At 36.6% G+C, this 17,425-nt stretch overlaps 1 long non-coding RNA gene across 1 annotated transcript in view; it reads left to right on the plus strand.

Moving 5' to 3' along the window:
* LOC123586940 overlaps nt 1-1,588 on the plus strand; it is a 191,109-nt gene extending 189,521 nt beyond the window's left edge. The window contains exon 3 of the long non-coding RNA XR_006707029.1: nt 1,384-1,588. This is a non-coding gene — a long non-coding RNA (uncharacterized LOC123586940). The remainder of the gene's footprint in view (nt 1-1,383) is intronic.
* Nucleotides 1,589-17,425: the final 15,837 nt, after the last annotated feature.

Genomic DNA, 17,425 nt, shown 5'->3' on the forward strand with positions numbered 1-17,425 from the left:
CAGCAGACAATCTGAACCATGATGCTGTAGGATTTTCAGTTTATACACTATGCCTGGGAAGAGTAGAAGTCAGGATGGGATTTCAGAACATACATTGTGTAACAGATAAAGGGAGAGAGAATAGTATGGGTCCCTGGCTTATGTAGTTATTTTTTCCTTCCACAAATATTATTTGAATGCTTAAATCTCAATGGTGAACACTAGTCCAGGTGCTGGAGCTGCTATATAAGAGATAAATCTGATCACTGCTTTCTTGAAATTTGTAGTATACTGGAGAACAGGCAAGTAAACAAGGAATTATAACATAATGTGATGTTGGTAATGGAGCTTTAAGTATGACAAAGGCAACAAATTGATGCAAAGGCAAGAATAAATTGTTAGGAGTAAAATTTTAAACTCAGTCAAGAATGATTAGAAGTAAAGGGATTTAAAAGAAGAGAATGACTAATGCTAAATTATGGAAAGGGTTTCAGTGCAAAAAAAAAAAAAGGGAGAAAAGAGGGGTAGGGATATTCTCATACTGTGCTCCCCATAGGCACAGTGACTTACCAGCTGTCTTTCCCACCATCAAAAAAGCCCTAAATGGTGAAGTCAGTGACTTTTAGGAATAGCTGAGCCTCCCCAGCTCAGACAATTGATGTACCTCTTAGTGAACTTCCTATTAGCAGTGTTAAAGCCTTCCCTTCTGTAATTAGAAACACAAAAAGTTGCAATGGAAGATACGTGAGATATACACATGAAGTATGAGTGCGAAAAATACCACTTGTTCCTATTTTGACAAGGAACCTGAAGAAGGGGAGGTGGATGACATTTAAAAAAAAATACGTAAGGGAGAAGCTACAGACCCTTTACTGGGCCAATAATTCATTCAATTTGACATTAATGGATGATACTCCTATGGCTTTGAATTTACAATTTCATTCCAGTGGCAGGACTTTGTCTTGATCAGTGAAAAAGACTCTCTGCCTTTTATCCTGGGACTAAGGAGTGAAGTTTTGTGGTTTTTTTGTTTGTTTGTTTTGTTTTGTTTTTAATTGTGGCAAGACAATCTATCCTCTTAATAGATGTTTAAATATAATACTGTTTTGTTAACTATAGGCACAGTGTTGTACAGATCTCTGGAACTTACTTGCGTAGTTGTGAGTTTATGCCCATTGAGTGGAAACTTTATGCCCACTGAGTAGAAACTTAGAGAGTTCTTTTGCCCTTCTCTTTGGTTCCCCACTTTCATAACCTGCCCAGGACTCTAGGACCACCCCGACACAGTTCTCTGCTTGCTGATCCTCCTCCAGTAAAATCTCTTAGTGAAATCCAAGGCCAACTTCACATTTATCTTATTATGAATATATTGCCTGGACATTCTTTGTTTTACTTTCTTTTCAGAAAAACCTGACTATCCTCCTGCTACTCTTCCACAATGCTGACCAACTACTTCCTTGCCTGCCTGGATCATCCCGTTTCCGGACACTGGACACCATCTCCAGCATAGTTACGTTAACTGGATTTCCTCTGCTATTTGCTTTTGAACCCACCTGGGCTCCCTCAGTGGATGTGTCTAGTCTCTGGGTCCTGGCCTCATTCAATCTGGTCCATCCTGCTGGGCACCTAGATAGAATAACAGTAACATAAATTTTATACTTGATTTTAGGAAAAACTTCTACATTCCCACAGGTAGAGCTAAAGCTGAACAATGAGTGGGAAAAACTGTTATCCAGAGAGGGAGTTAAAAATATACATCTAACAAAAATACTCAGGTTGGGTTAGGAGCCAAGAATTCCCAAATTCATTTTCTCTTCCTACACTACTATCACTATTTTTATCCTTGTTCTTCCAGTCATCACTCCATTAGATCTTAACACAATTTTTCCCTTGCCTTTATTTATTTGTTTTTTGGATTTACCTGTATTTCCTTTTCTTTTCCTTTATTTTCTTTTCCTTTCTTTCCTTTTTTCTCTTTTCTTTTCTTTTCGTTTCTTTTTTCACTTATACTTTTTATTATTTATTTTTTTTAAATTTACATCCAAATTAGTTAGCATATAGTGCAACAATGATTTCAGGAGTAGATTCCTTAGTGCCCCTTACCCATTTAGCCCATCCCCTCTCCCACAACCCCTCCAGTAACCCTCTGTTTGTTCTCCATATTTAAGAGCCTCTTATGTTTTGTCCCCCTCCCTGTTTTTATAGGATTTTTGCTTCCCTTCCCTTATGTTCATCTGTTTTGTCTCTTAAAGTCCTCCTATGAATGAAGTCATATGATTTTTGTCTTTCTCTGACTGACTAATTTCACTTAGCATAATACTTTCCAGTTCCATCCATGTAGTTGCAAATGGCAAGATTTCATTCTTTTTGATTGCCGAGTAATACTCCATTGTGTGTGTGTGTGTGTGTGTGTGTGTGTGTGTGTGTGTGTATATATATATACACCACATCTTCTTTATCCATTCATCCATCGATGAACATTTGGGCTCTTTCCATACTTTGGCTCTTGTTGATAGTGCTGCTATAAACATTGGGGTGTCTGTGTCCCTTTGAAACAGCACACCTATATCCCTTGGATAAATGCCTAGTAGTGCAATTGCTGGGTCATAGGGTATTTCTATTTTTAATTTTTTGAGGAACCTCCATACTGTTTTCCAGAGTGGCTACACCAGCTTGCATTCCCACCAACAATGCAAAAGAGATCCGCTTTGTCTGCATCCTCGCCAACATCTGTTGTTGCCTGAGTTGTTAATTTTAGCCATTCTGACAAGTGTAAAGTGGTATCACATTGTGGTTTTGATTTGTATTTCCCTGATGATGAGTGAAGTTGAGCATTTTTTCATGTGTCGGTTGGCCATCTGGATGTCTTCTTTGGAGAAGTGTCTATTCATGCTTTTGTCCATTTCTTCACTGGATTATTTGGTTTTTGGGTGTTGAGTTTGATGAGTTCTTTATAGATTTTGGATACTAACCCTTTATCTGATATGTCATTTGCAAATATCTTCTCCCTTTGTGACGGTTACCTTTTAGTTTTGCTGATTGTTTCCTTTGCTGTGCAGAAGCTTTTTATTTTGATGAGGTTCCAGTAGTTCATTTTTGCTTTTGTTTCCCTTGCCTCTGGAGAAGTGTTGAGTGAGAAGTTGCTGGCGGCAAGATCAAAGAGGTTTTATCCTGCTTTCTCCTCGAGGATTTTGATGGTTTCCTGTCTTACACTGAGGTCTTTCATCCATTCTGAGTTTATTTTTGAGTATGGTGTAAGAAAGTGGTCCAGGTTCATTCTTCTGCATGTCGCTGTCCAGTTTTCCCAGCACCACTTGCCGAAGAGACTGTCTTCATTCCATTGGATATTCTTTCCTGCTTTGTCAAAGGTTAGTTAGCCATATGATTGTGGGTCCATTTCTGGGTTCTCAATTCTGTTCCATTGATTTAGGTGTCTGTTCTTGTGCCAGTACCATACTGTCTTGATGATTACAGCTTTGTAATACAGCTTGAAGTTCGGGATTGTGATGCCTCCTGCTTTGGTTTTCTTTTTCAAGATTGCTTTGGCTATTCGGGGCCTTTTCTGGTTCTATACAAATTCTAAGATTGTTTGTTCTAGCTCTGTGAAGAATGCTCGTGTTATTTTGATAGGGATTGCATTGAATATGTAGATTGCTTTGGGTAGTGTCGACATTTTAACAATATTTATTCTTCTTCCCTTTCCTTTGGATAGACTAGGAGTTCATTTGGGTAAAGATTGAAAAGGTTAATTTATAAAATAAAATCTTTTTTTTCTGTGTGAATTTTTAATAGAGTTATTTGTTATCTTTCTCAAGTTTGTACTTTCAGTTGCTCAAGACATAGATGGCTCCAACAATCTAGAGGTTTTACTATGATGAAAAGAGGTCAGGGTGCCTGGGTGGCTCAGTCAGTTAAACATCCAACTTTGGCCCACATCATGATCTCATGGTTCACAACTTCAGGCCTGCATTGGGCTCTGTGCTGACAGCTCGGAGCCTGGAGCCTGCTTCGGATTCTGTGTCTCCCTCTGTCTCTGCCCCTCTCCTGCTCACAGTCTGTTTGTCTGTCTATCTGTCTCTCTCTCTCAAAAATAAGTAAACATTAACAAATGTTTTTAAAAAAAGGTTGTAGGCACATAATAGTAAGCTAAAATTCAAAGTACAATATCATTTTTCTATTCTGCTTTTTATTAACTCCGCTGTTTACAATGTATTTTAACCTCATTTTTCCATAGATAAAGTGGAGAAAATAGTAACTTGGAGAGTAATTTGGTAATGTCTAAAAAATTTTATAGTTTGCCACATAATATTAACATCTTAAACATAATTTAATAAAAAGAAATGGATATGTTTGAACATCTATTTTTCTCTTGGTTTGTCAAAAATTGCTACATGTCATATCCACAAATAACCTTATTAAAAAAAATCACTGGAATTGCTATGAGATTACTTAAGAGTAGTTGTGTGACAAAATTGTGTGCAAAGTATGAACATGTTTTCAATTTGAAACTGGCCTGGAAAATGACATTAGTGACACTTCCAGTGGCCTAAAATTTTTCCAACTTTAGGTAGAACTAGATTTTACAAAGTCTTCTGTGTCTGCCAAGAAATACAAGGGAAGAACAATTAATAGAATTGCAAATCCAAGGTAATTTGCTAATTTTAGTGTCTAAGTAAATTTTTCAAATTTCTTAATAGGAAAAAAATATTTTAAAGGTACTAAAATAAGCTCATATGAAGATTATGAAGTATAGGGAAGGGTAGTTTGTGGGACAATAGTTGCCTAATAAGCTACCTGCTCTGGGGTTTTATTGTAGGATTTTATTAATGTAAAGCTTTATGCCACATAAGATATCAGAGAGATCTCATTGTCTTAGCATATTCCTATTGTAATCCAAATCTCAATAAAGGTGGCCATATTTGACTGAATTGTAATTTTTTAATGTCTTTTATAAATATATACACTGGGTTAGGGAATGTTATGATATTAGGAAGGGTAGAACTGGATGTTTCAGGATAGCCTTCATAGGTCTGCTGGCTTATTTTGTGATATGTTGGGATGGGTTAGGATGGGAATCATATGGAGAAGTTGGTTTGTCACACTCCAGGGATAGAGTCTAAGTAGCTCTATTTTATTCATTTATCTAGAGAGCATCAGTCTCTGAAGGTTTGATTCATGCTAAGTCAACAGAGAAAAGATTGTTAAAAATGCTGATACACTAATATCCTTCCTTTCTGTTTTTCTTACATGGAATTACATAATAGTTTGGAAACTAAAGCAAGGGAAAACTTTTTTAGGAATGAGATTTATTAAGTATTGGAATGTACAACTAAGGGAGGCCATCTGATGTCCTTCCTGGAGATCTTCTTAAAATAAGAGCAAGATTAATTATGGTGATTATGGATAGGCCTATTGCCAACAGGAGGACGGATTGTAAGGGCTGTTGCATGGGAATTCCTGCAAGGGCATCACTGTGGGTGGCATCTATCAATGCCTGTCACTGTTTTTATTATTGTTCATCCAATCATCATTCTAGTTGACTGTAATACTTATTTATTTTTCTGGCCTTCAGATAGGATAGGAGTTTATTTGGGTGAAAACTTAAAAGGAAAATTCATGATATAAAACCTGGTTTTTCTTTTCTGTATTAATGTTTAGTGTTTATTTTTTTTTTAATGTAATTCTTTATCTTTACTCACCAAGTTTATTCCTTCTGTGGCTCAAACTGGGAAAAGCCTTTGTAGATATTGTGAATCAATGAAGGTTCAGTATTATGTTTTCCTGTGTATTTAGTACCCTCTTCACAAATCAGAGCAGTGGGTCACATGCTATCAAATTTGATTAAATTGAAATAAATTAATCATTTGTTCTTTTTAGCATGTCATACTGAAAAGGAGTTTCAATTGCTTTTATAAAAGTTACTTTCTTACAGAAATGTGAAATTCACAATCCCCATTAATTGAATTTGTTATCCTTTGTTATCTTGGCATTTTTATCCACTGTTTTATGAACCCTCTTTCATCTATGACTTGATTTATAATGAGATTACAGAATCTCCAGATGCTTTAATGAATATCTGTTCTTCCAACACAAGTTAGAGTTATTAGTTTAGCTGCTAGGGGATTTAATATATTTTATGTTCATTTTAAAGGCAGGATGAATGAAATAAATTTTGTTTGGAGTGGTAAACGCTGTACTTAACAAGTTTATCATAGTTTTTTTCATAAACATTTAATTTTTTGAATTATTTATTTATTGTTTATCTATTTTAATTGAAGTATAGTTGACACATGATACTACATTAGTTTCAGGTGTATAGCACAGTGATTCAACAAATTTAGATGTTTTGCTGTGCTCAGCACAAGTGCAGCTACTGTCTGTCACCATACAGCGCTATTACAATACCACTGACTGTATTTCCTGTGCTGTACCTTTAATCCCCATGACTTATTCATTCCATAACTGGAAGCCTATACCTCCCACTCCCTGAATCCTATTCCGCCCATCCCTTAAATCCTTTCCCTGTGGCTACCATCAGTTTGTTCTATGTATTTATGGGTCTGTTTCTGCTCTTTGTTTACTCATTTGTTTGTTTTTGAATAATTTTAGATTTACAGAAATGTTGCAGAGAAAGTACAGAGAGTTCCTATATATGCTTCATCCAGTTTTCTTTGTTGAAATCTTATATTAGCCTGGGGCTTTTGGAAAAATTAAGAAACCAATCTTTATGCATTACCATTAACTGAACTCTAGACTGTATTCAAATCTCTCCAGTTTGTCACTAATATATATGTTTTTCTATTCCATGATTTTACCTAAGTTACCACATTTCATTTAGACAAAATTTTTATTGAAATAAAATGTTAGTGTTCGAAACAAATGTCAATCTTCTATGAAGAGTACATTGCCTGTCTGTAATCCAAAATTCAAGTCAAGGTGGAGAAGGAATGCTTGCTTCCGTGAGAGAGTGCTTGGAAGAACCACTTCTACTGTCTGTTAGGTAATTTTAAACCCTCTCTCTGGCTTTCCTCATTTCATTCAGATAAGTGGGAATGAGGAAGAAATGGCACACATGACTGACTCTGCCCTGAACGCTATCCCACTTCTGCCTTCTCTAATAGCCCAGTAAATGTTCCAACATTTTACATTCTTTTTCCTATCACCTGTCCTCTGTAATCTGTAACCTTCAGAAGGTTCTTACAGGAGTATCAGTGGACTGCTCTAAAAGGGCATTAAACCAGTTCCCAGTGAAACAAAGTGCAAGGTATGCATGCTACGCTTTTGTATTGGAATACTTTTATTGGAGAATGGAGTTTTGTAAGGGCTTTCTTTTAAAAAAAATACTATTCTGGAAAATTTCTAAATCATTTTCTTTCATTGCTACCATATTATATACTGATATAAATGTTGTTTTATTCCCTAAAATATTTTCTGGAAAGGATATAATTCCATGGCATTCTGGAAAAGTGTCAAGGCCATCTGACAGTTGTGTGAGAAACTTCCTTGTACTGGGCTTTGGAGGAAGGACTGATTCACTAGGAAAGTTTTAAACTGAGGTGACAGTGGAAATTTGCAACTTTTCAAAAAGAATTACTTTGCAAGCTATTGGAGAACATCCTTAGAAACTGTTATTTCACTTTTGAGCTTAATTTTCTGATAAATAAACATGCAGCTTTAAGTAAAAAGATGTAAAAGCTGTCTTGTTAACATATAAAAATAAAGATACATTTTAGAAGCTTAAACTAATATTATTTGATTTTAATAAGCAGTTTTATCAAATGAGAATTAAAATTATTTGTTCTATGATTATATTAGAAAGCCTCCAGAATGTGTGTGTGTGTGTGTGTATATATATATAATACATACACACATATATATACTACTTCTGAATGATTTAACAACTTTCCTTTATAGATCTTGACTATAGATACTTAGGAAAGATAACATTGTTCTCATATTAGAATAGGCATTGAAATAAAACTGGGAGATTTTATAAGAATATACTCTGCATATGTTGTATTTCTATAAGAGCTTTAATCTCACACATTTTATGTATGTATGTATGTATGTATGTATGTATGTATGTATGTATGTTTATCTTTGAGAAATAATGTGCTTAAACGGGGGAGGGGCTGGGGGGGTGCACAGGATCCAAAGCGGGCTCTGTGCTGACAGCAGGGAGCCCAATGTGGGGCTTGAACTAAGGAAGTGTGAGATCAAGACCCGAGCTGAAGTCTGCCACTTAACTGACTAAACCACCCAGGCGCCCCTAATCTCATGCATTTTAGATGGAGATATTAGGATGTAGCCTTGTCTTGCTGAATTTATGTTGAGTTATCTGTCAGTCATTTCAAAAGTAGCTTGCTCTTGGTCTCTTTGGTGTCCAAACTAGCAACTTATTTTGACTTGCTGTCAGTTTAGATTTTAGGTTGTCCCATATTCTGAGACCAGCCCCTGTAGTTGGCCTAAAGTTTATAGAGAGCCCTGTCTCAGAGTCATAAAAGTTTTGATTTTCTGGTATTTATTTTCCAGTATCCTGCCTAGGTCTTTGACATTTTGTTGCTAAGTGTCATAACCTGAAAACTGCTCCCTCTTGCTTAAAATCTACATTCATCAACCATTGCCAAATTTTGACCAGGGAGACCAGCTTATCCTTCTTCCATATACTGAACTAATTAAGTTATACCCTTTGCTTGCCTAAAACTATGGTACTACCCTGTCCTCTGGACTGTAGTCTCTTGACTAATATATCTGAAAAAAACAAATTGGGCTCCTGATCTTGCCTCTCTTAGCTGTTTTATATATTTTTGTTCAATTACTATACTCCTCCTGTGAGTCAGGAATTGGATAGATGCTATGGAGAATAAAGAAAAAGACCCAGTTCCTGCATTCTTATAGCCCTGGCTAGTGAAAATATAAGACATATAGATTATAAAAAACCAATAGATTATTTATTGAATGTGTTCTGAAAACTCAGGGAGTTTACATGGACTTAGGTTGAGTCTTGAAGGATGAGTAAAATTAACTAGGCCTTGGGATCCTCCTGGCTTTTGGTGGTGTGCAAAGGCACAGAGGTGTGAACAAATATGGCATACATGAGAATGAAAAATGTTACTATTGGAGTGTATTTAAAAGCTTTGTTTGCTACCTCCCTTGCCATAGTGTGACACAGTAGTTGTAGAGAAATCAATATGGCAGGACTTAAGTGAAGTTAAGTCAATACTAGATCAAGGGATTTAGCAACTAGAAAGTACTGAACTCTATCTTGAGTCATGGCTTAATTAATTTGCTGTGTTCCAGGTGAGAACTCTGGTGAAACAAGAATCATCTTAGGGAGACACTTTTGTTCCTCATTGTGGTGCCAACTGATAGATTTAATCAAGATATATCTAATATTCATAAGGGTCTGCTATGATTCCTGATCTCATCATGAATACACTTAGAATGGAAGTAGGTGGTCCTTCCAGTTGTTGAACCTATAACCTTGTCTATAGCAGGGTAGGCTAATCAACATTTTGGAATGAATTAGCTTCTATTCATTGATGTGAATTTTTCGTTATTTTTATTTTTTATTTTTTATTTTTTGAGAGAGAGAGCGAGCGAGCATGTGAGTGGGGGGAGAGGGGCAGAGTTAGAGAGGGAGAGAATCCCAAGCAACTCCATGGTCAGTGTGGAGCTTGTCGTGGGTTTCAATCCCACTACCCTGGGATCATGACCTGAGCCAAAATCAAGAGTTGGAGGCTCAACTGAGTCAGCCAGGTGCCCTGATATGAATTTTTCCTGAGTTGAATACAATGAGAGAGGTTAATAAGACATTGCCACTGCTTTCAGAAATATTGATGAAATAATAGAAAATTGTATAAGGTAATGTCATTTAATGCTAAATTATGTAGTTCGATTGAACTTGTAGTTCAAGTATGTAGAGGAAAATCTCCTAGCTGGAGTTATGTGACATGCATTCTCTCTGGGTCACTTGCCATTGTGGTGGGTTCCAGCCACCTCATGTGTAAAATGTAAAGTTTGATATTTAAGGTATTTTCCAGCTTTAACATGCAAGGATTTTTAGGAAGTCTGTTCAAGAATTCCAGCCTTGGATCCAGATATTCGATTGTGTGTAGGGACACCTGTGGGTCAGCAAGAGGAACCATCTACTCTAGCACCTCTCCTTTCTAATGTCAGTAATGAGCGTATGGTTTTATATTAAATAAGACTGTTGACATGAAGGACAGAAAGGAGAAAAGTGAAACAGTGTATATGTGAGTCAAAATGTACAGATGGGATGTTTGGATTCAGATACAGATTATTGCATTAAACATATTTCTCAGTATGGCTAATTATCATGATTTTATATAGTGATGCTTCCTGTCTTATTTTCTTCCTTCCCCCTTCTCTTTTATACCATTTCCTACTTTTATTCTCGTCCAGTCCCCCATAGACAATCTTCTAGTATATTTAATGTCGATATTTTTGCAGTTATTGTTCCCAGATGTATATTGCGGTTCTGTGTGCTTGTATTTTTTAGTTATGAAGATAGTACTGCATTATTTATTTCATTCAGTTTCTTATCCCCCCCCCGTACATACATGTACAATTATGTTAATATATGTACTTCTAATCTGTTGCTTAAATCAGTGTATGCACATACCATTTTTTTCCTATTCACTCTCCCAGAGATAGATACTCAAATTGCCATCAACTGCCTGCCTCCCAATTTATATGGGAATCAATCCTCATATAGGCCCTTTTAGGGGCCTGTGTGAGAGTTTCTTTGGGATATGTATGTATTCGTGTGTGTGTGTGTGTGTGTGTGTGTGTGTGTGTGTGTGTGTGAATTGATGGGTTGTAAGGAATGTGTCTGTGTAACTTGGTTAAGTATTCCCAGATTGTTCTCTAGAGAAGTCATACACTTCTTCTGCACTCCCTGCAGCAGTGCATGAGGATTCCCATGCCTCCATGTCCCTGTCTTTACTTACCATTGTTAGCTCTCTTCTGCCTTTGCCAATCTAATAGATGTAAAGTGCGTTTTCATTGTTTTTTGCTGGCCTGGTCAACAAGGGCCCTGAGAAGTGACATTAGCTAACCTAGCTGTTTCTGGTTCTAATTTCCATGAAGATGCCTTTTTTCTTTTATTTATTTATTTATTTGTGGCCATTAGAGAAGGGTATGGTGGTGGGAGGATTCTTCTTCTCTTTGAAAGCTTACTTCATATTACTATGGTTTGTAGAACACGGCTAGAGATGGCCTAGACTCTATATGGTTGAACCATCATAGGCCACTCTTTGCCAGGATTGTGTCACTTCAGTAACACAATTTCCACAAAGCTTTGATGGCTGGCCAACTCTCTTCTGGGGACTTCGGCTAATAATCAGAGTCAGATATTTGAGGAAGCCTGGCCCTTGAACTTGGACTTCTCCGCAATAAACCTCAGTGTTCTGTATGACTCTAGTCACAACTTAACTGCTTCCAGCAGTGGGTACTTCTTCCTCCAGGGTATATTCTATGCTAAAGGCATCCTCAGGTGGATAGTGTTGATTAGATGGGAATTCCTGAGTGGAACATTATGGTCATTATCTGAAATCAGGGCAACGATGATTTCCTTCTATTTAATTAAAAAAAATAAAAATAAGAAGCAAAGAGAATTGAGGATGGAGAGGTGTTTTGGGAAATGGAAACTGAATCTGGAATAATATGATCTGTTACTTGGAATTGTTAGGGAATCAAGCTTCGTGAATATCAGTTTGGATTATTACAAATTGTGGAAGAAAACTGTTAAGATTTTCATATAGGAATTGGAACTTTTCTCTATTGGAGGTTGGAACTATTTTCTATTTTATTTTGCTTTCGTGATCCAGGAGTTTCAAAAATGTGACTGTTGTAAATATTTGAGAGTAGAATTGGTCCTTAACTACTGTCAAAATCAATCCCATGGTCAACTTTCTAATTGTTCATCAATAATGCTTTCTAATCATTCCATAATTATTGCAGATACTGTGGCTAGACAAGCATGATACAACCTAGTCATTAATGGGAAGCTCAAAGGTGAGCTCATTACTGTCCTTCACAGATCATTTCATAAATGGACTCTGAGTAATTCAATTAATTCTAGCTTATATTTGGAATTTTGTCTGTATCACTTTTTTTTTTTTTCTACCTGATATAGAAGAGAGTTTCTCTCAGGTGAAACCCTAATGTCTTCTGGGCAGGCTACAGGTTACGTACTTCTTTTCCTGACAAGAACCCATTGTGCTGTGTTATTACTCTGCTATGTTCAGGCAGGGAAAGGTTTTCTCTATAAGACACACCTACATTTCTGTTCGGAAGTGAGGGATTGATGTTATAGTTAAGAGAAGGCAAATTTGCTTTTTGGGATAAATTAGCTTATGCTGCCAGATACAATTCTGTGTATTTATATAGCTACTTCCCTTCCCCTTTATCCTCTAAAGCTCCCTGCCCTTGCTTTCTCTATCAAATAAAAACAATAACATCTGTTTCATACTTTAGAGTTGATACAAGTCATTTCATGTGCAATATCTCATTTAATTTCAACCACTCTTGACATGTCCATGAACATATCTAAACAATTAGAATGTTTCAGGATTAAAGATAAAGAGTTCAATCACTCCAAGTTTTACTGCCTAGATGACAAACATATGGCGTTAGGACTAACCCTTGGAAAAATTAAAAAGTGGACACAGTTTGTCTTCTACGTTCTCCCACCTTGTTCCGTGTTTCTCTTCCTGACACAGCCAAATCTTCCTTCTGGCATAATAATGCAAAGAGCTTTCATTTGGCTTCTGATGAACCAGGATTCTCTCTGCAAAGAGCCTCTGCAAGGCAGCCTGCTTTCCATTCAGTTACTTTCCCTCCAAGTCATCGACATGTACACGCCTTACATTTTCTCTTTGTAATCTCTTCTCAGCTTATAAGCAGTGAACTCTCTGAAGGGTATTTGCATCTTGGATGGGAAATCTCAGAGATAATGTCTTAAACCAAAGAAATAAACCAGAAGTGGTAGAATTTCATATATAATGACATATATAATTTAGAAATAGAGAGTCTTCAACTCACAGGAGGTGGGTCGTTGTCCGTGCCACTCAATACAAGGCAGGTCCTTTCTGGAAGGCACAGTATTGATAAAATAGTCAGTTGAATCTTTATTTTTCACATACAGCTTTCAGTATAATATATGTTGATATTTCATACCTGTTATTTATCATTTTCACCTTTAAGAATAAACTCCCAAGATATACTCTGACCACCGCATAGCTCATCACCACTGGCAAACAAGTGTTTAAAAGGTGCTTAGGAAGATGATAATGGTAGGTATGGAATACTAAATCTTTCCCATTTAAGAAGGTTAAGTTACTGATCATGGAGGTAATATGTGTTTACATTTGTAACCCCTCCTCAGAATAAAATAAAACATGAAGTCTCATGTTGTTTGAATTGATTGAAGAGAACATACGAATCGCTTAGTGCAAATTCTCTTACTTTGCAGATGAGGAGACTGAGACACAAGGAGCTTGTCTTCTTGTATGCTAGCACAGGCATTGTGGAATAAATAATAAATAAGTAGATGGATAAAGTAGGTATTTAAACTATCACTGCTTTCTAATAACTTGCAACTATTTTAAGTGACCTTTAAAAATAGTGTTGTTCATCATTCTTCTGGTGGTGTTTGGTAGAAGATGATTTTGTATTGATTAAAATTACATAATTCTATATTGAAAGCAAGGATTTTATTGCATGCACTGAGGGTCATGTCACAGTTTATTTCAAATTGTCTTTTATATCCTTTTGTCTCATAATTGGACAACAGAAGTTACATATAGATGCAGTTTACTTGGATGAATTGAAAATTATTGAATTGAATTATGAATTGAAAATAGATTTACACGTTCTTTCTGGTTTTCATGTCAACACAACATTTCACACTTTTGTTATTATTTTCTCTCTAGTTTTTGTTCAGACCCAGGCAACTTCTTGGGAGGCAGGTTAACAGGTTTAAAAGATAGATGGCGATATAAATCACTCATTCTGTGTGGAGAGCGCTATTCTGTCGTGCTTTATTTTGCTCAGGACTCAGCTGACTGTTGCGGCCAACTTTAGGAACCTGTCAACTGGCTGATTGCTGAATGAGTTAGAATTTCAGCTCTTCTAGTTAGGTACTGGGCCAGGCAGATGCCTCTTACTGTGCGTGCGACTTTGGACAAGAGTCTTCACCTCTGTTGGCCTTTGTTTATTTCACCCAGAAATTTGGGAGAATAACACAATTCTTGTAGTGTTGTTACAAGGAAGAGATTAAGTGCTTTCAATGCTTACCTCTGTGTTTACATTAGTAAGTTAGGTGTTCATTGGGTGCTCAATATATAGTAATCCTCATCACCACTACTAAAGGAAAAAAGGCTCACGATTCATTTAGCAGGAATTTCTTGAATTTGATGACGGGGTTAGTTTTCCTAAGACTGCCACTGTGGCATGTGCTTTAGTAGAGTGGCCAGTCTCGAAGACAATTCCTTGTGGCAGCATTTCATTTCTGCAGTGTTTATAGGAGGGCAGCCAGCCAGGAAGCCAGAGCAGGGCAGATTCCAGGCATAGGCAATATAGGAAACGTGCATAAAATTATTACCACAAACTGCCTTCAAAGAATTGTTCTGATTGTCTAAAAATATACAAATAGAACTTACTCTAATGATTTCATTCTTTGAGGATTTCCTCCCTATTTCTGTCAGTGTTTAAAAAAACCACCGACAGTGAAGGGAAAACTGTTGCCAAAACTCTTTACAATATGTGTATTTAGCTGGTCAAGTGTGGTGGAAAATTACAGCTAGGATTTGGAGAATCAGCCCATCAATCTCAAGTACAGTATTAACATGGCCACAGCTTATGTATAATAAAACCCACTGCTTTTTCTAACTTTGATCAACATACACAGATTTAGAAATATAGCAGATTATATAAATATTCTAGAAAATGAGAATGCATCCTTTTTAGGTGTAGGCTCACATGAAAGCTCATTTTCACTCCTAGGTACTAGAGAATGGTGCTCAAGTGATTTCTGTTCTGCTTTTCTTGGATGCTATTACTTTGGAGTTATCTATTACCTGCTAGATCAATTGTTTCTCACGTGCTATGGAAATACATCATCTCATGATAGAGGCAGAGCTGACAACAATGTTACACTGGAGGTATCTGGTCTAGTGGCACACATCTTGTGACTTGTCCTCTCAAACTACCAACTTCATTAAATATCTGTGTGGTGGGTAGTTCAGTGGAATCAATAGGATATTCAACTGGACTTCTTACTGAGTGGGAAAGATACATTATATGCAGCGGCCACTTTTCCACTCCCACAGAAGAGTTTTATTGGAACAGTAGATGAAACAAGTGGCCTCAAGATCCTTCCTTAAAATTCATCTTACCGCTTTTTTTAAAAAAGTGCTTTTAGAAACATTTACAAATTGCTCATCCCTACAACTTCTGCTTTAAAGAAAACAACCGAGTAAAGTAGATGCACAAGGATTTCGGAGCTTCTTTTCATGATGAATGTTGCCTAACGTTAAAAAAGTCAAGTAAAGAGGGAGGAAAAAAATGTAATGTAGCAGCTTGAAAATGGAAATTTGGAGAATAAGCTCAGATTTTCTAGCCTTCATCTAAAAGCCTAAAGCAGCAAAGAGCTTTGCTATTTTTTTCTGTTCAATTTGCAGAAGTCTATCCATCTTGTGAGACATCATGAAAAGAAATTATCTCTTAGAAACAGGACACTAGGCATATAAAGTTAACTGACAGGAGGATCTTAAAACAAGTCACTCTCTTCTGAATATCAACTTCCTTCATAAAACTTATATGATACCAGTCTTCACATCATGTTTAAGAAAAATAATAATCAACTTTGGCTGATTATTAATCAAAAATGCAGGCTGACATGATTGGTAGGCTTAAGGATTATTGTATAGTAAACTATTTTGCTTTGCAGGCCAACTTTCCTATTTGGGGAGATACTTTAGAATTTCAGTTAAAAAGATGTCTATTACAATTTTACTTTTGCAGTTGGAAACAGGTAAAGAAAAGCAGTCAGTTTTGGAATTTGGGTAGTGAATTTGTTGCTTTCTGGATTTGTAGGCCACTGTAAGTTTGAAATCTTAAAATGAAAATATAAATTGGACAGTACAGGAAATCTAGGTGATTATTCTGTCTGTATCATATAGCCTTCAGTTTAGTATTGCAAAAATAATTTGGAATGATGATTTGACTCACTTATTAAATTTGGATTGACTTGTCTATTAGTTAATTTTATAATTTTCTCATTTATTCAACAAATAGTAAGAACTTAACTATTTAATGGTATCTTAAGGAGTTGTATATTCATTTACTCCTGTTTATTTCCATATTTTTTCATATAAAACTTAATCATCTGATGACTTCCATGTATATATTTGATCATTTTTTTTCCTTACAAAAATAGCAGTTTCACATGGCTCAAAAATCTATACATATACCTTCACAACTGTTACAAAATAGATGTATAGAAAAAAAGACCAAAAGGGGACCATTAAAGGATTTTATTTCTTTTTTTTTAACTTTTATTTCTTTTTGAGACAGAGAGAAACAGAGCATGAACAAGGGAGGGTCAGAGAGAGAGGGAGACACAGAATCGGAAACAGGCTCCAGGCTCCAGGCTCCGAGCTGTCAGCACAGAGACCGACGTGGGGCTTGAACTCACAGACCGCGAGATCATGATCTGAGCCAAAGTCAGATGCCCAACCGACTGAACCACCCAGGCACCCCAGGATTTTATTTCTCAAACATGACCCATCCTTAAATATAATCCAGAGCTTAAAAACAAGAGCTCCTTGAGTTAACATAAACGTAAATGTTGACTATATCTGAAGTGAAAGGAGACATATTGAATGTACTATCAATTCCTGCATCTTATTTTCTCCAAAACGTGCAGTCTTCTGGTGTCCAAAGGTTTTTTGCTTTTTTTTTTGTTTTTGTTTTTGTTTTTTTCATTTGAGAGAGAGAGAGAGAGAGAGAGAGAGAGCGAGCCCAAGTGGAGGAGGGATAGAGGGGGGGGGGGGAGAGAGAGAGAGAGAGAGAGAGAGAGAGAATCTTAAGTAGGCTCCACACTGAGCATGGAGCCCAACATGGGGCTCGATCTCACAACCTTGGGATCATGATTGGAGCCAAAATCAAGAGTCCCATGATCAACTAACTGAGCCACCCAGAAGCACCTTCGCATCTATTCACCATCTCACCCCAGTGTCCAAAGGTTTTTATTAGAGCAGCTATAAAGTAGCAAAATAGGCTACTTCCCCCACTCCTTTTTAGGATAACATCTTCTGACATACCAAAACAAGGGGAGCAGAAGAGGAAAAAGAGGCCAGGAATCAACCACGATTTGAAACTTAGCCTATGAGCCGTTCAAAATAGACACAAAGGTTTC

The sequence above is a fragment of the Leopardus geoffroyi genome, chromosome C3, assembly GCF_018350155.1.
Source record: "Leopardus geoffroyi isolate Oge1 chromosome C3, O.geoffroyi_Oge1_pat1.0, whole genome shotgun sequence".
NCBI lineage: Eukaryota > Metazoa > Chordata > Mammalia > Carnivora > Felidae > Leopardus > Leopardus geoffroyi.